Source organism: Myotis yumanensis, unplaced genomic scaffold (assembly GCF_028538775.1).
Source record: "Myotis yumanensis isolate MYYU_CA2020_CCGP unplaced genomic scaffold, mMyoYum1.0.hap1 SCAF_6, whole genome shotgun sequence".
NCBI classification, from domain to species: Eukaryota; Metazoa; Chordata; class Mammalia; order Chiroptera; family Vespertilionidae; genus Myotis; species Myotis yumanensis.
The window spans coordinates 14,966,146-14,990,181 of NW_027223757.1; the positions used below are offsets into that span (position 1 = coordinate 14,966,146).

At 38.9% G+C, this 24,036-nt stretch overlaps 1 protein-coding gene and 1 long non-coding RNA gene across 29 annotated transcripts in view; one reads left to right on the forward strand and one right to left on the reverse strand.

Moving 5' to 3' along the window:
• Nucleotides 1-24,036, reverse strand: part of TRDN (triadin) — a 280,670-nt gene that overhangs the window by 120,927 nt on the left and 135,707 nt on the right. The window lies entirely within an intron of this gene.
• Nucleotides 23,612-24,036, forward strand: part of LOC139012141 (uncharacterized) — a 45,578-nt gene continuing 45,153 nt past the window's right edge. For 2 of the 4 annotated variants that reach the window (XR_011471811.1, XR_011471810.1), the window contains exon 1: nucleotides 23,616-23,880. This is a non-coding gene — a long non-coding RNA (uncharacterized lncRNA). Of the gene's footprint in view, nucleotides 23,881-24,036 lie in introns of all 4 variants that reach the window. The other 2 variants (XR_011471808.1, XR_011471807.1) reach the window with 2 other exon arrangements.

Here is a 24,036-nt window from a genome sequence, read left to right on the forward strand (position 1 = left end):
CCACTAATATCCATGCTGATCTCTTCTTTTTTTTATTTTTTTTTATTTTTCGCTTAAAGTATTACAAAGGGTATTACATAAGTGTCCTTTTTTCCCCCCGCCCTTGACAAACCCCTACCCTCCCTTACCCCCCAGTGTCTTATGTCCATTAGTTATGCTTATATGCATGCATACAAGTCCTTCGGTTGATCTCTTACTCCCCTCCCTCCTGCCCCCCAACTCTCTCTGGCCTTCCCACTGCAGTTTGACAATCAGTTTGAGGCAGCTCTGCCTCTGTATCTATTATTGTTCAAAAGTTTGTAATGGTCTTTATTATCCATGAATGAGTGAGATCATGTGGTATTTTTCCTTCATTGACTGGCTTGTTTCACTTAGCATAATGCTCTCCAGTTCCATCCATGATGTTGCAAATGGTAGGAGTTCCTTCTTTTTAACAGCAGCATAGTATTCCATCGTGTAGATGTACCACAGTTTTCTAATCCATTCATCTACTGATGGGCACTTAGGCTGTTTCCAGATCTTAGCTATGGTGAATTGTGCTGCTATGAACATCTGGTTACATATATCCTTTCTGATAGGTGTTTCTGGTTTCTTGGGATATATTCCTAGTAGTGGTATCACAGGGTCAAATGGGAGTTCCATTTCCAATTTTTTGAGGAACCTCCATACTGCCTTCCATAGTGGCTGGACCAGTCTGCATTCCCACCAGCAGTGCACAAGTGTTCCTTTTTCTCCACATCCTCTCCAGCACTTGTCGTTTGTTGATTTGTTGATGATGGCCATTCTGATAGGTGTGAGATGGTACCTCATTGTTGTTTTGATTTGCATCTCTCGGATGATTAGTGACTTTGAGCATGTTTTCATATGCCTCTTGGCTTTCTGAATGTCCTCTTTTGAAAGGTGTCTATTTAGATCCTTTGCCCATTTTTTGATTGGATTGTTTATCTTCTTTTTGTTAAGTTGTATGAGTTCCCTATAAATTTTGGAGATTAAGCCCTTATCAGATATGACGTTGGCAAATATGTTTTCCCAAGAGGTGGGTTTTCTTGTTGTTTTGTTGATGGTTTCTTTTGCTGTGCAGAAGCTTTTTATTTTGATGTAGTCCCATTTGTTCAGTTTCTCTTTAGTTTCAACTGCCCTAGGAGCTGTATCAGTGAAGAAATTGTTTTGGCATAAGTCTGAGATTTTGTTGCCCTTGTATTCTTCTAGAATTTTTATGGTTTCCTGTCGTACATTTAAGTCCTTTATCCATTTTGAGTTTATTCTTGTGTATGGTGTAAGTTGGTGCTCTAGTTTCATTTTCTTGCATATGTCTGTCCAATTTTCCCAACACCATTTATTGAAGAGACTATCTTGGCTCCATTGTATGTTCATGCCTCCTTTGTCAAAAATTAATTGAGCATATTGGTTCGGGCTAATTTCTGGACTCTCTATTCTATTCCACTGATCTATATGTCTGTTCTTGTGCCAGTACCAGGCAGTTTTGAGAACAGTGGCTTTGTAATACAGCTTGATATCTGGCATTGAGATCCCACCTACTTTGTTCTTTCTCAGGATTGCTGCAGCTATTCGGGGTCTTTTTTTATTCCAGATGAATTTTTGGAGAGTTCGTTCTAGATCTTTGAAGAAGGCCATTGGTATTTTAATGGGAAGTGCGTTGAATGTATAGATTGCTTTGGGTAGTATGGACATTTTAATGATGTTGATTCTACCAATCCAAGAACATGGTATGTTCTTCCATCTGTTTATGTCTTCCTCTATCTCTTTTTTCAACGTCCTGTAGTTTTCTGAGTAGAGGTCTTTAACCTCTTTAGTTAAGTTTATTCCTAGGTATCTTAATTTTTTTGGTGCGATGGTAAATGGGATTGTTTTTCTGATCTCCCTTTCTGAAAGTTCACTATTGGTGTATAGAAATGCCTCAGATTTCTTGGGGTTAATTTTGTATCCTGCTACATTGCCAAATTCATGTATTAAGTCTAGTAGCTTTTGGATGGAGTCTCTAGGGTTTTGTATGTATAATATCATGTCATCTGCAAATAAGGACAGTTTTACTTCCTCTTTTCCAATTTGGATGCCTTTTATTTCTTCTTCATGCCTAATTGCAATGGCTAATACTTCCAGTACTATGTTGAACAGGAGTGGTGAGAGTGGGCATCCCTGTCTTGTTCCTGTTCTTAGGGGAAATGGTGTTAGTTTTTGTCCATTGAGTATGATGTTGGCTGTGGGCCTGTCATATATGGCTTTTATTATGTTGAGGTATGATCCTTCTATTTCCACCTTTCTGAGAGTTTTTATCAAAAATGGGTGTTGGATTTTGTCGAATGCTTTTTCTGCATCAATTGATATGACCATGTGGTTTTTTTCTTTCAATTTGTTTATGTGATGTATCACATTTATTGATTTACGGATGTTGTACCATCCTTGCATCTCTGGGATAAATCCTACTTGGTCATGGTGTATGATCCTTCTGATGTACTGCTGGATCCGATTTGCTAAGATTTTGTTGAGGATTTTGGCATCTATGTTCATGAGGGATATTGGCCTGTAATTCTCTTTCATTGTGATGTCTTTACCTGGTTTTGGTATTAGGGTGATGCTGGCTTCATAGAATGAGCTTGGAAACGTTCCTTCCTCTTGAATTTTTTGTAGTAGTCTGAGGAGGGTAGGTTTTAGTTCTTCCTTGAATGTTTGGTAGAACTCCCCTGTGAAGCCGTCTGGCCCTGGGCTTTTGTTTGCTGGAAGCTTTCTGATGACTGCTTCAATTTCTTCCATAGTTATTGGCCTATTGAGGTTTTTAGATTCTTCCTGATTGAGTTTTGGAATGTTGTATTTTTCTAGGAATTTGTCCATTTCCTCCAGGTTGTCTAGTTTGTTGGAGTAGAGTTGCCCGTAGTATTGTTTAACAATCATTTGTATTTCTGTGGGGTCTGTTGTTATTTCGCCTCTATCATTTCTGATTTGGTTTATTTGGGACCTCTCTCTTTGCTTCTTGGTGAGCCTGCCTAGGGGTTTGTCAATCTTGTTTATCCTTTCAAAGAACCAGCTCTTGGTTTCATTGATTTTCTGTATTGTTTTTTTGGTCTCTATTTCATTGATTTCTGCTCTAATCTTTATTATCTCCTTCCTTCTGCTCACTCTGGGGTTTTCTTGTTGCTCTCTTTCTAATTCTTTGAGTTGTAGAGTTAGATGATTGACTACCATTTTTTCTTGTTTTTTGAGATAGGCCTGTAGAGCTATAAACTTTCCTCTCAGGACTGCTTTCATTGTGTCCCAGAGGTTTTGGATTGTTGTGTTTTCATTGTCATTAGTGTCCAGGAAGTTTTTAATTTCTTCTTTGATGTCATCGGTAACCCAATCAATATTTAATAACATGCTATTCAGCTTCCAAGTGTTTGAGTATTTTGGGTTGTTTTTATTGTAGTTTATTTCTAACATTATGCCATCGTGGTCTGCGAAGAAGCTTTTTATGATTTCAATCTTCTTGAATTTGTGGAGACTTTGCTTGTGACCCAATATGTGGTCTATTTTTGAATATGTCCCATGAGCACCTGAGAGGAATGTATATTCCGCAGCTGTGGGGTGAAGTGTTCTGAAGATGTCAATTAAGTCCATCTGATCTAGTGAGTCATTTAGGATTGCTGTTTCTTTGCTCAGTTTTTGTCTAGCGGATTTATCCAGTGATGTCAGTGGTGTATTAAAGTCCCCTACTATGATTGTATTGTTGTCGATCTCTCCCCTGATATCTTCCAGAAGTTTTCTTATGTATGTGGGTGCTCCTGCATTGGGTGCATATATGTTTACCAGGGTTATATCTTCTTGTTGTATTGATCCCTTTAGTATTATGAAGTGGCCTTCCTTATCTCTGGTTATGGCCTTCACTTTGAGATGTATTTTGTCAGATATAAGTATTGCTACCCCAGCTTTCTTTTCCTTTCCATTTGCGTGAAAGGTATTTTTCCATCCCTTCACTTTCAGTCTGTGTGAGTCCCTTCTAATGAGGTGGGTCTCTTGTAGACAGCAGATGTATGGGTCATGTTTTTTTATCCATTCAGCCACTCGATGTCTTTTGGTTGGAGCATTTAGTCCATTTACATTTAAAGTTATTATTGAAAGGTACTTGTTTGTAGCCATTTCTTTTTTTGTGTGTGTGTGTGTGGCTGTTTTCTTTCTGAGCTTGATATTTCTTCTTTTTACACCAGTCCCTTTAGCATTTCTTGCATGGCTGGCTTGGTGGTGATAAACTCCCTCAGCCCTTTTTTGTCTGTGAAGCTTCTTATTTCCCCTTCAATTTTGAATGATAGCCTTGCTGGATAGAGTATTCTTGGATTCAGTCCTTTGCTTTGCATCACTTTGTAGATTTCCGTCCATTCTTTTCTGGCCTGATGTGTTTCTGTTGAGAAATCATTTGATAATCTAATGGGAGATCCCTTGTATGTTACTTTCCGTCTCTCTCTTGCAGCCTGTAAGATTCTCTCTTTATCCTGAACATTTGCCATGGTAATTATGATGTGTCTTGGTGTGGGTCTTTTCGGGTTCACCTTGTTTGGGACTCTCTGGGCTTGTGTGACTTTTTTCTTCCCCACCTCAGGGAAGTTTTCTGATATTATTTCTTCGAATAGGTTTTCTAATCCATGTTCATCTTTCTGTTGTTCTGGCACCCCTATTATTCGTATGTTGTTTCGTTTCATGTTGTCCCAAAGCTCCCTTAGGCTCTCCTCCTGTCTTTTAATTTTTTTCTCCATTTGCCGTACAGTTTGAGTGTGTTTTGCTTCCTTGTCTTCTAATTCACTAATTCGGTCCTCCGCTTCTCCCAGTCTACTGTTGATACTTTCAATGGAGTTTTTTATTGAAGCTATGTCACTCTTCATTTCTTCTTGGGACTTACTTAAGTTGTTGATTTTTTCATCTGTTTCTTCTAGCTTCTTGCATAAGTAGTTGAGTTTTTCATCTGTTTCTTCTTGCTTCTTGAACATCTGGTGCATGTACTCTAGGAACCTTATTCTGAATTCTTTTTCCGTCATGTTGCATATCTCTGTCTCACTTAGCTGCTTTTCTGGCGAGTCCTCCTTTTCTTTCCTTTGGGGGTTTCTTTGCCTACCCATGTTTGATCTCGCTGACATATGTAGATGTTGAGATGTTCAGTGGCTGCTCCCTGGGTGTCAGGGGCTCCTTGGGTTGTGGTTGCTGCTCAGACGGTTGCGGTAGCAGCTGCTTTCCAGTTGGCAGCAGCTCCTCTGGTGGATGTTGTTCACAGCTGTGATGGCTCTTCTGGCTGGTGGGGGGAGGCTTCATGTACAGCTGCTGTTCCACAGACAGAGGGTGTGGTGATCAGGAGGCTGTGGTGATCAGGAGGCTGCGGTGATCAGGGGGCTGCTGTTGCTTGGATCTGCGGTCTGGGAAACGCTCCTCTCTTACCAGCACTGCATGGTCTGGGAAACGCTCCTCTCTTATGGGCACTGCATGGTCTGATCAGTTCCTCAGGATGCCACCTTTAGTCTCAGTTCTCTGTCCACTGTGAGTTTTGAAGGGTATAAACACTTCCTTGTGTATCTGTACAAACTCCAAAACCCGGAGACGGAGCCGCAGACCGTCCTGTCCTCCCCGGGCGGTCGGCGCTCACTGCCCGGCTCCCATCCTCCTGCCGTCGGCGCAGTTCAGAGGCTGCAGCGGCGGGGCTCCTCGCTCGCAGCCCGTGGCCGAGGACCGCTGGGGAGTTCTTAATCCTCGGGGGGGGGGGGTCCCCCAGCTGGCCCGGCGGCTGCTCCCCGCAACGGGACCCGGGCGCCGCCTCCCGTGCGCCCCGAGCTTTAATGGCACTTTGGCCGCTGCCCGCCGGCGCTCCGCGCTCCTGATCTCTTCTTATCCTTCTAGTCGCTGGTCATAAAATGATGAAGTCACTTTCTATTGGTATCAGTTTGGATGTTAGCACTTTCCAGGATCTCAAGGTCTGAGATAGGTGTCCTTTTCTGCATTTATCTAATTTATTCAGTCTTCTCCACAAATACTTCACTACCAGTAATCAGTTAGAAATGGCAACATCTTATCACATAGGGGTGAAGAACATAGGATCTAGAGCAGTGGTTCTCAACCTTCTGGCCCTTTACATACAGTTCCTCATGTTGTGACCCAACCATAAAATTATTTTCGTTGCTACTTCATAACTGTAATGTTGCTACTGTTATGAATTGTAATGTAAATATCTGATATGCAGGATGGTCTTAGGCAACCCCTGTGAAAGGGTTGTTCGACCACCAAAGGGGTCGTGACCCACAGGTTGAGAACCGCTGATCTAGAGGTACCTGGCTTAGGTTCAAATCCCATTCACCAATTTCTACTTATGTGACATTGACAAATAATTCAAGAGCTCTGTTTCTTTCTTTCACCATATTTAAAATGTATTAATGACACCTGGTTTAACACTGTTAATACATCACTTAATATATTGAAAATGCTTTAAAAAGAGGCCCTGGCAGATAGTAAGTGTTTAAGACCCATGTACCCAGTGCTATTCATCTGGTTCATCATAGTACCATATGCACACTATTCAATTAGCAAAATCTCTAAATTTAATTGAAACATTTCAGTATGCGTAGTACAAATAAGCACTTGAATAAGAAGTTATATTTTATATCCTATAATATAAAACTCTCAAATCTGTGTCTTAGAGGAGTAACATAATATTAATAAGTTATTTTGTAACATATATACATATATATAAATATATATATATATATAAATATATATATATATATATAAATTCATTTCCATACTTTACAATCTCAGAAGTAGCCATCCACACTTCTTATTTGAATTTACATGGCAGAAAACATTTTTAAGAGTAATATTCTCTGATGAGGAAAATAATTTTACAAGTGATTTATCACACTTTAAAATGGGATCCATAGACTATTAGCCTTGAAATATGCTCTTCTCCACAAAAAGAGTTCAAGGTTCAAAGAACTCTGGGAAACAGTATATACAAGATGTCATTTTTCTAGGACTTTACACTGACTTAACATATTGCGGACTAAAATTCAGTATTAAGAAAACTGATCTAAGTTAGCTCATTGTTTTCTAAACATATTTGATGATAGAATTCTCGTTTAATATAACATCCATTAATGAGGAACTTTCGTTGGGTGATACTGTTATTCCTGGAAATGAAAAGAATAAATATTTCTTGCTTTTTTCTAACACTGATTACAATAACAATACTACATAGTCACTTAGTTATTCATTCAATAGATATGTATTGAATACCTATAGCTCACTGTACCTTTATAGAATATTTATAGTTCACAAATCTCTCTAATATACATTCTTTAATTCAGCCAGTAAGACGGAGAGTAGTCAGCAATTCAATGGTCACAGAGCCTCAGAAGCAGTGTGTATTGGTGAAAAGACCATAAATATTGCACTCAAAAAGGTTAAGCTTTGAATCCGAGTTTTGTCATTGACTATTTTATATCCTTGAGCATGCTTAGGTTTACAAAGGCTCACATTGCTGGGAGGATTAAATGAGGTGACATATGTAAAGTACCGAGTACAATTCTTTGAACATAATAGGCACTTGCAAATGTATGCTTTCTTCCTAGTCACTTTTGAATGCCAGCAGAGAAACAAATTATTCTAGTTATAGTCGGCATTTATTAATTCACCTCAATTTGAACAGAGGCATAATATTCCGTTTGCATTGTACCTAGCTCTGTCAATTAAAACAGAAAAATAATTAAACAAACAAAAGAAAACAAAACTGAGATCTGGTGAGAGACAATGAAATACCCAGTATTGTGTGTTATATTCCATTATAGGGGGTGAAAGCTTTATTATGGGAACTCATGGAACAGAACACCTATCTATCCAGAGGGGCAGGAACGGGTGAGATTTTATGGAAATAATAACTTGATACTTTATATCAGCGGTTCTCAACCTGTGGGTTGCGACCCCTTTGGGAGTTGAATGACCCTTTCACAGGGGTCGCCTAAGACCATCGGAAAACACATATTGAATATATAATTGCATATTGTTTTTGTGATTAATCACTATGCTTTAATTATGTTCAATTTGTAACAATGAAAATACATCCTGCATATCAGATATTTACATTACGATTCATAACAGTAGCAACATTACAGTTATGAAGTAGCAACGAAAATAATTTTATGGTTGGGGGTCACCACAACATGAGGAACTGTATTAAAGGGTCGCGGCATTAGGAAGGTTGAGAACCACTGCTTTATATGAATGAAAGCCGAACTTGGTTTCAGTATCAGCCTGAACTAGAACAGAGGTGGTGGAGACCGAGAGCCGTGGACAGGGGTGAGGGATAGACTTGGTAAGACAAGCGTCTATGCCCACATTATGCAGTAAAGCAGAACACTACACATTCCCTCCTCTGCATCAAGCACCTAGCATCTGGGCAATAACCTATTGCTTGATATACTCACAAAAATTACTAAGTAATTTTATAGTAAAAACTAAAAGAGTGACAAAAAAAGACACAAAATGAGCCAAAACACATTATTAGCATAACTACAACACATTGTAATTTTCACTTATTGAAGTTTTCCACGGAAACCAAGGATTTTCACTACATATTTACCATGTACCCACAATATGCTGCTAGGGAATTTATAATAGCAGCAACAACAAATAAATACAGGTCAACGGGAAAATATGTTCTATTTATTAAAATTACAGTGATTTATGTATAACTTTGCTAAAATAATAGTAGATTACATTATTATTTCTACATATCTGAGGATCATAAATATCATTATTAAAAAAGTATCTTTGAAGGTGGACTAGGATGAGTAATTACGAGGAATAGATAAGAAATAAAATGCCTGATCTTTCTGAAGACCACATTATTTATTTCTTTCCCTTAATGCTTCTAAATTTTGCTTTGAATATATATAATTAAGTGACACCTACTGACTACCCACCTACTTCAGCATTGTCCTAGACATCTTGAGAATTATTATACTGAATGCTAATGTAATAGAGGGCCAAACTTGATATTTACAACCAGTAGCGTGCCTCCCATGTCATTGGTATTCAATAGATATTGATGAATTTATAAATAACCCTTTATAAGGAACACTGATTTGGGTAAATAAAGTGCTCTTCAAACAACATGAGTTTGGATATTAAAAGGAGAGTCCGGGAATGGAGACTGGAGAGAACTGAATCGCTGTTAATGACTTAGTGAGAAATGCTGAAGTCCGGGGGCAATATGAAATGAGGGGGTGAGGACAGGTGATGGGAGGAGCAGGACAGAGAGGAGCCAGAGAGATAACTGCTGGAGACTCAGACTTTTGTGAGCCTGTGGCTGAACCCTCCTAAAAACTGTTCAGTTTGTTGGTAAGGGTTATAGTCAATAATGAGCAGATATAAATATTAAGAGATGAAGAAAGGTATTAACAATCAAACCAGGCAACTATACCGCAATAAGTGGGGGGATTCTGAAACCTAGAAAGAAAAATGTGACATTTCTCAAATTAGTAGCTCTGTCCAATTAAGCTCTCTATGTTGATGGAAATGTTCCATATCTGTCCTCTTTAAAAAGCTAGCCAGTAACCACATGAGCTTGTATCTAGGAAAGGGCAATGGAGAATATCCAAAGGATGCTAAATGGAGAAAGATAGTCAATACTGTACTTAATCTGTATTTGTTACCACTGTTGATGTGGTGCTCTCTGCCCCTCACACACCTACACACTCTACTATCCATAAGTGGCTTTTTAAAATTCCACTCTTTACATAAATAGTGTGTGAATGGATTTTGCAGATATTCAAGAAATGTGCTGGTGAGATAAAAGGACAGGATCAAGAGGATTCACAAACTGACGTACTAACTGAACCTATTCAGAAAGAGCAGGGCTCCCAGCCAGACGAGATGTTGAGCACATAAAGCGCTAGGATTTTGAGGACATAGAGGGCGTGCTTTGAACTTTCATGGGGTCTAGGTTCCTTAGAGCCTGTTCGTACCAGCTTATGAGGGCTGCTGGTTAACTTTTCAGAAATGTCTCTAGCAGGTCGGTTTCATGTTGGTATCTTCAAAGGGGCCACAGTGGGATTATTTACACCATGAAAATGAGCAAATGCTAACCCAGGGCTATACCTTCCTCCCCAAGAGCCATATTACCAGCATACCATAGGATTTTACCCACCATCTAGAAAGCCCAGGAACCCTAACAAAGGAGGGGGGGGGTAGAAGCAAAGGGAGGAAATAGTGAATTTAAAGAATGGCCTGTGGTGGCCTTTATGGCACCATTAGCCACATCTGGCTTTTTACACCTACTCTTAACCAAAATGCTGAGAAGCAATACATACATCTGGCTATACAAATAAAAAATTAAACATTCAGCTTCTTGTTAGCACTAGTCATATTTAAAAACAAGCTCATGTGGCTACTGGCTAGCTTTTCAAAGAGTATAGCTATGGAACATTTCCATCAACATAAAGAGCTTAATTGGACAGAGCTACTAATTTGAGAAATGTCATATTTTTCTTTCTAGGTTTCAGAATTCCCCATTTATTGTGGTTATTTGCTTGGTTTGGTTGTTAATAACTTTCTTTGTCTCTTAATATTTATATCTGCTCATTATAGACTATATCCCTTACCTACAAACTGAACAGTTTTTAGGAGGGTTCAGCCATAGTCTTACAAAACTCTGGCATGTAGCTTTTAATAACTTTCATGAATGGATATTTTGTAGTAAGAATTTTAGAATTTTAAGTTGAATAATATCAGTATTTTTTAAATAAATAATAAGGAAAAAAAGAAGAAAACCATTTTTATAATGTAGAAAAAATCATAAGAAAAACTAAAGAAACAATATAATTGGGATATTAGTAACTAGCTCATTTAAAATTTGACAGATTCCAGTGGGTTGGAATGCAAAAAACATCTAAAATGTTCAATAGTTGAGTCTGAACATAGCACAATATCAATTCACTTGTTATATAAGTAATATATAAAAATATGAGGGGGGTTTGGGGAATGAAAAATCACATTACATAGAAAATAGCATAGAAAAAAAGCGTTTTAAAAAGCAATATAAAAATCAAGAGGTAATAAAGAGTATTTCATGGTAGAACTTGACTTAAAGAATAAAACTCTTAGAAAGTTTAGAACTCGAGTACTGAGAGTCTGTCCGACAGTGCTCAGCAAACTCTCAGTGCTGAGGACAATGGTGGAGGTAATGGTAACCGGATAAGCATCCCAGGCTGCAGTGGCAGAGGGCGTAGGGTCAGACCGGCTGAGGCGGGGAGCAGCGTGTTGAGCTGAAGCCTGGACACACCATCCTATATTTGTTCACAAAGGGTTTTTCAAAAATGTTTCAAGTGCAGAGACCTGTCTGCACCTGTAGTTTCTGACATCATACCATCCAATTATGTGCACCACTTAGTTGGAACCATGTCTGAAGTAATAACTTGGTGAAGAGCCAGACACTATTGATTATAAAATCATCAAGAGAACTTACTTTTTGAGTATAGTGCCTGATCCAAAATGACTTAGGAGTAACTATAACACCCAGGGGAAGCATTAATTCTTTTTGGTGAGGTTAAATTCATGACTTCACAGCATAAAGAATAAGTAAATTCTGCAAGTATAAAGAAGGCTTTGGAAGGAAAGCACTCAACACCGGAGTGGTGCTTGATATAGCCAGCTGGCAAGGAAACAGAGATCCCGGCAAGCATTCTTAAATGTGTTTCTATGTAAAATAGCTATAAATATTACTGACTTTGAAGATGCACTGGTTCATCATGATAGTAAATGTGTCACAAACCATTGATGAATCATGAATGGGCTTTCTAAAGATAAAGAAATACTCAACAGTCCCACAATTCAATTATTTTCTCCAAGGAGGACTTAATCTAGAGATTCTCAGAAAATGGCTCGGCCCTCTTCACATTAGACATCTCTGCCCAGTTGAGAGTTGCCCATTATTAAGTGTTGGTAAATGGAGGTCCAAGGGATTAACTACTTGTCCTTTGTCTTCAGTCCATTCCCTCCCCTTGAATCACATATCACAACGCACCTTTAAAGATGCTTTACTACACACGCACCCAGTGTACATAATTCTATAATCTTCCCACTTCCTATCTGATGAAGAATTCAGGTTAATTTCACATACCTGATTTGACTTGGGCGAACCCATGCTGGGTCTTTGTGACTGGCACTTCCCCTAAGACCCATAAATAATCCTTTACTAATACTTTCTGAAATATTGACTAAGTTAGTATTAAGATTTCTAGTTCTTTGTATTCAGAGTGTTAAACATTCTAGAAACCTATTAAACATAATTAAAACACAGAATAAGTATATAAGAAATTATCATATAGGATTAATAGGACTACTTGGAAAAATGTGTGAGTAGACAGAATTTTTATATTGCCATGGTTTTCCTGAGGATCATTGAGGGAGGACTCCCATGGGCATATATTGAATATTAGCAAGCAGCTTTACTTATTAGCTGAGCACTATGTAAAAGTCAGTGTGCCAAACAACCACATTTCCACAATAACTGTTACAATAAATAGCATATAATGTGGTCCTTTTCTAGATTCAGGGAGATTGAAGTCATACACTTAAAAAAGGTAGATGGTATTTCACTGATGAGTATACATTAGATTTACTTCAATTGAACAAGAATTGATCTAAAACCCACTCTCTGAATGGAATTATGTATTTAGATAAAAATAACTATTTGTTGGACTAAAAGAAAGATTGTACAAAACACAGAATAGAATCAGTCAGTATTTTAACAAAGTTTCTAAATATATTCTAGGTGTATATGTATTCAATAGATACATTTACCTAGGACAGTGGTCGGCAAACTGTGGCTCGCGAGCCACATGCGGCTCTTTGGCCCCTTGAGTGTGGCTCTTCCACAAAATACCGACTTCTGCGCATGGGCCACAAAGTTTCAATCGCACAGTACGTGCGTGCCCACACGTGGTATTTTGTGGAAGAGCCACACTCAAGGGGCCCAAGAGCTGCATGTGGCTCGCGAGCCGCAGTTTGCCGACCACTGATAGGACGATGAATGTTACTGAAAGGTCCATTACCTTTAAACCTACCTGCTTTCAGTTTTGGAAATAACACTCAGATATAAAATGGTGTTCATAAGTGTGGCCAGCAGATGGCGGTAGCCTTTTCCTTTTCTGAAGAGAAGAATTTTATATGCAAAATTCAGTGACTACAGTGCCACTAAAGGTAAAGGGACAGAGCAAGCGGCAAATCAAACAACTTCTCTAGCCAATAGAGGGCATGGAAATGTTTTTTATCATTTCTCTTAGCAATCTCTTAACCTGATCTTACTCAGCCCTCCTGAAAGCTCCCCACCTGACTGTGGGCAAAACCCTTTGGGAGCTGGACCTCAGGTCTTACCACTCCCTTCTCGATCATGTCATTCCAGCCACAGCTTCTTTCATTGTCCCTGGACCTTTGGGGTATTCTCATTTCCTCTCTCCTGTGAACGGAACTCTTTCCACTGGTGTGTGCACAGCTCACTCCCTTACTTCATTCAAATCTCTGCTCAGATAGATACTCTGCAGAGGCCTTCCCAGGCCACCATACATGAAATAGTAACGCCCTTACCCTTTATCCCCTTACCCTCATAATTCTTCATAGCAGCACTTTTCACTCCCAGAGAGCATATTACATACACTTTGTTGTCTGTTTTCTTCACTAGACTCTGAAGTTCCTTAAGGGCCAGGACTTGGTGTTTTTGCAATTATGCCTTAGCACTTAGAAGAGTTACTCTTGTAGTAGGACTCAATAAGTTAACTAAAAATAAATAAATGAATAAATGATTGACTATATGAACTCGCATCTAGGGAGAACTAGAGAATCATTAAATCAACATAAATCATTGGTCAAGAATGCAGACTTGCATAGCACCAATGTCATTTTCATTCTGCTTTGCATTTCCTTTTGGACCTGTTTCATAAAATTATTACATTATGATCTCTTAAAATTTGAAATTCCCTAAATTAACTGGAGGCAAGCATGTTAAGCATATCTTTCAGATTCGAGTGTTATTGGACTAAACTTTTATATGTAAAATTATCATTTTATTTTTACACATTTCACTGATATTAATTTTTCTGACACCTATCATCAAACTCGCAGAATGCAATTTGATTTTACTTTCAGCTGAGATAGGAATGACTTTTGAAGTTCAGGCCCTGCGATGCAAATTATTCTTTATATTTTAATGCATGCAGGCTAGGAGCAGTGTATATAAATAACATTGTATGAGAAGTTATTTTTGTGATTGTTTTGAAGATCAGGAATATGGTCATAGGGGCTCCTTTAATGTCTATATAAAGCAGAAGCAGAAAGGTCAACCAATGAGAAGGAGATTTTTTTTTCTCATTCCCCCATGTATCTTTGCCCTTTTATACTGTAAATTGCATGGGATGGCATTTAAATGCACAATGTCAAAGGCAAAGAAAGCACTTGGCATTCAACCTATGCTAAAAGACAGCTGGCAAGGGGCACAAAGAAAAAATACTGCCCTCCTGCTTTCAATGCCAAGCTGCCTATTGCACCGCTCCAGTTTCCCACATTACAGTTTTTGCCCTCTGGACAAAGGAGAACTAGCCAGAGGGTCACTTTCCCTTCAACAGAGCAATAGCTCGAGTTCACCTGGGAGACCCATGACCCGTCTAGCTGCCTGTGTTAAGCAAAGACACCGGGATGATGATCTGAACCACGTCAGCCCTGAAATCACGTTTCTAAGAGCGGCTATTTCTGTCCAAGGCTAATTCCACACGTTGCTCATGTAGCTCTCACAAGTAAAATTACTCATCCAGGCCTGGGTAGGTGCAACACACAAATGGGAGTGGGACTCAGACACTAATAAGGACGTGCTGTAGTAATTCCAACCAGAGGCCGCGCGTCATAGTGGGGCGGGTGAGTGTGACAGTTCTTTCCCTGGCTTAGGAACACAAGCCAGCTGGCAGGGAGGGTGGAGGCTCACACTATTGTTCCCAGCAACTCAGTAGGAAGGAGACCAAAAAACAGCAGTTTGTGCTCACATCATCGAATATGCCTTCAGCTGTTGTTTTACATTGTGTGTGTGTGTGTGTGTGTGTATGTGTGTGTGTGTGTAGTTCAACTAAGCAGCTGACAGACACGTTATTTAATCAAGACGTTGCTAAACGCAGTCATAAAGTTTGTGTGTGTTTTTTTTTTGAATCTTGAGATTTAGAGAGAGAAATGAAGGATCATCTACCCAAGTTTTCAACGTTTCTTTTTCCCTGCTCCACCCTCAGGGATGGTGACGACATTCTTCCATCACCGACACTGCCACTCTAACAGCAGAGCTCACCAAAGAGAACACCTCTTCACACATGTCCACTCCCACGGAGGTGCCACTGGATTCTCATAAGGTTTGACACAGTCTCCTCTCTGCAGGCCTGAACCTGGACTTCCACAGAGAGCCACGGAGGCTATTGCAACTCCTTGGTTTATAAAGGAAAAGCAGGAGCCTGGGGGCTGAGGGACCTGCTCAGTCACGTAGCCAGTGGCAGCGTCAGACCTCACTCTCAGGCTTCTGACTCCCGGCAGAGGAATCAGTTTCACGGCTCACGGCTACCTCCCTTATAAGCCTCTTTGAGTACTTTCCATGCACTGAAAGTTTGTGTCCTGCCCCCTTACCCCAGTTCATAGTTTGAAGGCGCAGCACCCAGTGTGTTGGTACTTGGAGACGGGCCTTTGTGAGGTGATCAGGGTTTGATGAGTCATGAAGGTGGAGGCCTGGTCTGATGGCATTAGTGCTTTTGTAAGATGAGGTACAGAGAGCGTTCTCTCTCTGTGCACACACTAAGGTGAGGCCATGTGAGCTCATGGTAAGACGATGGCCACCGACAAGCCGGAAGGCGAAGCCTCAGAATGACACCTCCGTGCTGGGCACTTGGTCTTGCATCCAACAGCCTACAGAACTGTGAGAAATCACTTTCTGTTGTTAAACCACTCATGCTTTGGTAATTTGTGGAGGCAGTGTAGTTTGAGTAATATACCTGGCAGTGCAGAACAACCCAAGGACCATTAAATTTTTTTTTTATTGATTTCAGAGAGGAAGGGAGAGGGAGAGAGAGATAGAAACATCAATGATGAGAGAGAATCATTGATCGGCTGCCTCCTGCACACCCCACACTGGGGATCAAGCCTGCAACCTGGGCATGTGCCCTGACCGGGAATCAAACCGTGACTTCCTGGTTTATAGGTTGACACTCAACCACTGAACCAAGCTGACCTGGCGACCACCCAAGACCATTTTTAAAATGCAGGTCTGTGGGTCACATACCAAGCCAGATGAATCATAATCTCTGAGTAGTGATAGAATCTAAATCTCTGGAAAAGTATACGTATCAAAACTGGCGAGATGGGGTGCAATTGTCTATGCTGGCTACTTTTGAGAATGAGTGGAAGTGCAATCAGTAATCATACCAGCACAACAGAAGCAAACTGATATGTATATCACCTTGACCTTGGGTGAGCGTGAAGCAGCCCCCACCTCTCAGTTGCCAATAACCACTGAAGCTTTGAGCCTGGTTTGGGATCAGAGACACTGAATTCAAGTAAGGATTCCTTCTTGTATAAACATAGGGACGTTTCCTCCTGAAAATAAGTGAATATGTGAACCTGTTTGCGCCTCTGTGAAATGTGGGTGGTCATTTTCATCAGCTTATCTTTGGTACCTGACTGAGTGATGGAAACATTGTAAGCAGAAATGAATATTGACATGAATGGTCAAATTTCATTTAAAGGGGAACCCTGAAGTTTTAAGAAGGTAATACCAAAGCAAAGTGGTTGGCATATGATAGGTAGATTATTTATATTAGTTCCTTACCCCTATGCTTTTAATGTATAAAATTACAACTCTCAAGTGGCCTAATTTCACCTGTGATGATTTTGGTTAGAAGAGTGTTTTTTAAAGAGTAGTATTATGGTTACAATAAAACAAATGGTTTCCCTAAAGCTTGGAGGGGACTCTCCTGTCGTGTAATCATGGTAAAGGATGACAGCTCAAGTTATTTCCCTGGTTCTACTGTTTTTGGGAGAGATGCCAGGAATTTTCTAATAGCAAAACTGTCTATTATTCTCTCAAAACAATTAACACAGAAACTTCTGAATTCAGTGAAGGTCAGAGGATTAATAGGTTTTATCTGCAATGTGTTTGAAAAGCTAATTAAGACTCCACATACAGCAGAGTAGACTGGGAATACAATATTTAGTTTTTCTCAGCGTGACCACAGTGAGCGAAAGTGAAGAGAGCAAGGCAACCTGATGGTGGAGAACTCACTGACGGGAGGCAAACCCTTTTTAAAGGAAACAAAACTGAAAATACTACGCTTTTGACTGAAAATACTTCCTTTATTAAATGAATATATTCAGCATCTGCTTTATACTGGCATTATTTCAGGTGCTAGATATTGTGGGGACGAGGAAAATTTCCTCTTTCCCTCCACTGGTTCTTTTTGGCTGGCCAAACAAATCTACAGGAGGCACACTGACGGGAGAAGATCTAATTAAATCTCTTACACATGGGAGCCCCTCATACATGAGAGAGTCAGAGACCTTGTATACATGAGAGCCCAGAGGTAGACAGAGGGATATGAGACATCCCGGTGTAGGGATAAGGTACGGTGCATAGGGGGCTTCACAAGGTCTTTGCAGGATGATAAGAAGAACAGACCTTTAGTAAAGAGAAGTTTGCCCTGTTCTATACATAGGTCAAAAGAAGTTATCCATGGTAATCTCTTATGAGAAAGTCATCCAATTCAAATGTTATTGGGTAGTTCAAGGAAGGGGTTGGCAGAAGTTTCTCTTGAGGCTGAAGCTAAAATTCCTTAAGCTCAAACTATTCTGTACATTATTGAGGCACATCTTTGGGTAACTCATTCTGGACTCCCATAATATTAAGTGTTGAACAGAACAGAGATGGTCTATCTTATTTTTGTTTGTTTGTTTCTTTATGTGTTTTGTTGTAGTTGTTATTGTTTGCCTAGAGACAAGCTGATTAACAAAGAAAAACCATTCAAATTAATTAATGGAAAAAAAATAATAGGAAAAGGGAAATTGTATTTAGGTTTCCCAAACATTAAACATTCTTTAACAGCATCAACTTAAATACTAATATGGAAACATTTTTAAAAAATCATTGCGACAGAAAGAAAGCCATTTTCCCTTTATTCTTTTACATTCATTTACTAACAATATTCTTCTTGTAGTTAAAAGTGAGGAAACAGCTGAGATCTCAAAATTCTCTGAGGAACTCTATCTCTTAAAAAAGACATTGAGCCCAGCAGGTGTAGCTCAGTGATGTGTCCACCTATGAGCCAGGAGGTCACAGTTCAATTCCCGGTCAGGGCACACTCCCGGGTTGTGGACTCCATCCCCAGTAGGGGTGCAGGAGGCAGCAGATTGCTGATTCTCTCATCATTGATGTTTCTATCTCTCTCTCCCTCTTCCTTCCTCTCTGAAATCAATAAAAATATATTTTATTTTTTATTTGTTTTTTAAATATATTTAAAAATATTTAAACAAAAACCTTTTTAAATAAATGCTAATATATTTTTCTCCCTTGCTCTGAATCTTGGTTGTCAGACACTGTCAGTTTCCTCTATAGTGCTTTGAATAACTATCTTTTCCTGATATTCCACGTTGGACCAGGCCCTCCTAACCTCTCATCAGAACTATTTTAATAGATTTGAACTCTATAATATTGATTAAAATAGCTTGCTAATCAGTATTTCTCTTTGTGTTTCTCTGCTGACAAAAATATGGACAGGTTAATTTTTTAAGCTTATATAGCTATAATAATAAAAGCATAATATGCTAATTAGACCAGCGGTTCTCAACCTGTGAGTCTCGACCCCTTTGGCGGTCAAACGACCCTTCACAGGGGTCGCCCAAGACCATCCTTCATATCAGATATTTACATTACGATTCATAACAGTAGCAACATTACAGTTATGAAGTAGCAACGAAAATAACTTTATGGTTGGATCACAACATGAGGAACTGTATTTATAGGGCCAGAAGATTGAGAACCACTGAATTAGACTGAACGACCTTCCGGACAACCTTCCAAATGACCTTCTGGATGACCATGCTATGACACCCACTGGCCCCAGGCCAGTCAAGGTGGATGTGATGCGATTGGTCGGGGGCCCGGCCATCGCCCCATGATCACCCCGCAGAGGGAGATCATGGCCACTGACCAGCGGGCTGCAGCAGGTAGGCGGGGCCTCCCTTTGGGAGTCCCGGGTGCCAGAGGGAAGCCGGTGCTGGCAGCCAGGGGAGGGCCTACTCTTGCATGAATTTCATGCATCAGGCCTCTAGTATATACACAATCATGTCAGTCCATTGCTTTTACACCTTCAGTGTTCGCCCACTATGGAATGAAATGAATTAAGTGTAAATTACCTAGTTGTGCCCTCAAGGCTAATCATGAGCAGCTACCTTTCTGATCAAGACCTGGCTTCCCCATTCCCCACCTCACTATTCCTCATGCCCCTGTCCAGGTTTTTCTGCATCCTCTTTCCACCTAAAATATGTTGTTCCTCTCAGGTCAGGAACTAAGCCACAGGAGTGAACAACTTATTCAGTTCAACCTAAGATGACCTATCAGAATATTCCCTGGGAATTTTGAGTTATGTATTATTCCTTAGGATTCAGTATTTAAAGACAATGTAAGATTGAGGCTTATAAAAGTAATCTGGCTACAAGGTATAGAGAGATTACACAAGATTAATAACAAGCAGTGAGCTGATGAGAGATAGAAAAAGAGAAGTTAAGAAAGAAAGCCATGATAACATCTTTTATTTCACCCCTTGAACTCACAGGGAAAGTAATCAATACTAAATCTACTTTATTTTTTTTAAACTAGTTTTAATGAATTCATTATGATAAATCAAAGACCTAAAATGTTCCTCACACCATACTGGGCTTTCCAAATATTTATAAAATAATCCATGAAGTCCCTGTGATCTTTACATGAGGATTGTATTGGCAAATCCCTATTGCTCACAATATATAACAAGTAGTGATCTGTGGTCGGCAAACTGCGGCTCTCGAGCCACATGCGGCTCTTTGGCACCTTGAGTGTGGCTCTTCCACAAAATACCATGTGCGGGCGCGCATGTACAGTGCGATTGAAACTTCGTGGCCCATGCGCAGAAGTCAGTATTTTGTGGAAGATCTGGTATTTTGTGGAAGAGCCACACTCAAGGGGCCAAAGACCCGCATGTGGCTCGCGAGCCGCGGTTTGCCGAGCTGCAGTTTGCCGACCACTGTTACCTTAAATTTTAAGGTAACATACTTGAGTAAAATGTGCAAGTTTATGAAATAAGACTTAAACTTAAAAAAAGAAGCATTTGATGTCTTCAGTACTTACTACCTAAGGCTAAGTTCTAGATTACAAACCCATCTAATTATCCTCTGTTTATCTTAATAATGACCATTATTATAGGTTCTTAAACCTCCTGGATCTCTAATAAATACTGCAGATTATAGTAGAGAAGATATGTGATTGCAAGGGGCTGTTAAGGGAAAAAAAAAGCAAAAAGGTGTAACAGAAATAAATTATAGATTAGCATGTAACAAAGGATAGTGGGCTTTTTCTAACTACAATTACTAGAGAAGCTAATAAATGCAACAGCATTATGGGATGTTGTGTTATCTCTAATTTGTCTTGGGCTGACTCACTGTGTTTATTAATAGTTTGGAGAGATAAGCATGTTGTTAATTTTATACTCCAGCTATAAAATGCCACCTTTTCAAATTGAAAATTTAAAGAAAAAGGAAAGTTTAAACAGAATAAAATTAAAAGGGTCATTTTGGTTTTGTTTTTTATTTTACTTATAAAATAAAACAAATGAGAGTCAACCCTGCATTTAGTCATAACTTTAAAAATTATATAAACATAATGTTTTTTTTCTGGCAAGTAAGTGTTGAAATGACAAAGATACTTCCCTTTCTAAGTCTGAATATGTGTGTGTGTGTGTGTGTGTGTGTATAAGTGTGTATATATTTCACTCTCAAAAGCGGGCTACCATATAACAAGCATCTATGAACAAATATGAGATAAAAATTATCTTCTTAAAAGAATTCATGCAGCAAGATGAGATCCATCAAACACAAAATTCTTGAAGATTTATCTACCTCCATGATTTAATTGTTTTTAAATTGCTATAACTATTCTAAACCTGTGTGGAGGTTTCATTTGGTGATGAAAATTTAGGTTGCAAATTACATAATTCAAGAAGCATAAACTAATTTTGACAATCAGAGGAATTAACTAAATGATGTACCTAATGGCAGGAGGTCGGAGGGATGGTGGTTTCCAGGGGTACCTGGATCCTAGGCTTGAAATACCATTAAAATTCTACCTTCATCCTTTTATCTGCCTCCCTGTATCCAGTATTTAAAGATTGGTGGTCACAAGGAGAGTGTAAATATAACCAATAGCATTTCCTGGACTCACAGTATCTAATTTACCATCTAAGAAGAAAAAGAGATCATTTTCCTTTTTAAAAAGTCTATGGGGTGACATTGGTTAATAGGATCATATAGGTTTCAGGTGTAGACTTCTAAGACACAAAATCTGAATATTGCACTGAGTGTTCACCACCCAAAGGCAAATCACCATATATTTGGCCAATGTCACCCCAAGAAATTTAATTAAAAAGCAGTTAATGATGAAAAAAACTCTTTCTGATATTTATACATTCTTTATAAATTAAGGTCTCAATAAACTTTGCAACACTATCTCTCTTTTATTCCAAAATACATGTAATTTACCAGATATAGATGGTAATAGGGAATGGAAAACTATCAATAGGTGTATAAATATTGACAGGAAATAGGTACAACCTTCAAGAAATGAGAAAGTATAACAGGAAGTAGATAATGACTACATGTGAGATGTAACTCAAGATATGTATTTGGGGATAATTTTTTGTCAACTGATTTTTATAGCATTCCTATTGGTCATAAAAGATAATCAAGAATTAAAGTGATCCTTATGGAAAAAAAAAGAGAAAAAGCCCAAGACTCCAGTTCAACTCTGGTCATGTGCCCATACTCTTGAGTGAGTGGCAGGTGCATCAGTGATGATGATTTGAACCTTCATTTGACCATGTGCTTAGTGTTAAAGGGGAAAGCCGTTCACCAAATGAGCAGGATGGGAAGAAAAGAGAAGTACAGGAGGAAAAGGTTTTAACTGCCTACGGACAGTACAATTGTTTATCAGGCAAGACTATCTGAGTTTTTAATTCATTATATTTATATAATCTACCTAACTGGATTCAATAGTACACAAGGATACTATATTCTTAGTACTACCAAAATATCAAACTGAATGAAACTTGTTTTCCAACTTAGTCTTTAACTCTTCCCTGCCTTATTTCCCCTTTCCATTCTTAAATAGTTATTGTGGCCTGTTTCTTTCCTGCTGACATCCACACAATCATGCCTTCTTACCAAGGCTAGATCCTTTCACAGGAACCATTTCATAACAAATTTGAAATTGTGCCTTTTAAAATATATGCATTATATTTTCACAGGCTCTCTATACAAGAAAGAATAACTCATACATTAATTAGCTTTCTGTCTATGATTTTACTAAAAACCACTTGCTATCTAAAGACCTCACACACTGATTATAGTTGTCATTTCAATACAATTTTAGTGAGGCTAAAATTCAGTTGAAACAGCAAATTAAAAATTGCATGTACTTGCAAAACTCAAATGCTGAAACTATAGGTTTTATTGGAAATGGAAGAAATTTATTTCAAAAAACAAGTGATGAGAAGTGTCAAGGATGTGTGGTTTGAACCTCAGTTAAAGACCTTGCCGTTGTCGCAGTTATATTATGACCTTACTTGTGGACACAAGAGATAATGGTGCCCAAACTGGGGTAGCTATTGAAGATAGTGAGAAAGCATCAACTACTAAACATACTTCAAAGGTGAAGGTGATGTGAGGAAATAAAGAAGTTAAGGGTGACTATGAAGATTTGTCACTAAGCAAAAAAAAAAAAGTGTGATAATTTAATGATAAGAAGAAAAAGCTGATTATGGAAAATACATTCTGGAGTGTGTGTGTGTGTGTGTGTGTGTGTGTGTGTGTGAACACTTGAGTTTGTTTTTTGTAAACCAGACTAATTTGGTAATGTCTAATAGATATTTAAATGAAGACGTAGAATAAGCAAGTGGATATATGAATGCGGAGTTTAACAAGACATCAGAGCTGTGACCGACATTTGGGACTCATTATCATAATGATAGTATTAAAACCATGGGCCTGTACTAAGTCACATAAAAAATGAGTAAAGAGAAAGAGACATAGACTCAAGCCCTAGGTGTTTCTACTGTTAAATACCAGAGAGAAATGGAGGAAACCAGCAAAAATGTCCAACAGAGAGTGAATAGAGAGGGAAAAAAAGAGAAAAAATGTTGTCCAGGAGTCTGAGTGAAGAAAAGGGATTGGCTGTCAAATGCTCTTAAGAACTAAGAATTCACGTTTGGATTTGCTAATGTGGCAGTCAGCAGTGACCTTGACAAGAGTTGTGTGGGGTGAAGGCCTGAGTCCAGCAGACATATGAAAGGCTGAAAGAAAAGATTACACAGCTAATGAAGAGCTGAGCTCTAAAAGGCATCTGAGAAATGAGCCAGTCACCGGTGAGGGATGCACTCTTGCAGCAGGACTTTTTAAAAAATATATAAAATATATTATAGCACATTGTATGCTGCTGGGAACACTAGCAGAAGTCAAATACATTTGTAGAGGAGAGTATTGCTGGAGAAACAGTCCTGAGTAGAAGACAGGAATAGCATATTTGCACAAGTGTACTAGGTAAGTATAAACAGTTTAACTATTGCATTGCATTGTATTGTATCGTATTGCATTTCATTGTATTGTATTGTATTCAGCCATGAAGGCAGAGGATATAGAGACAAATGAAGCATGTTAGTGGAGTCCATGGTCAGAGCTCCTGAGAGCTGTCTTCTA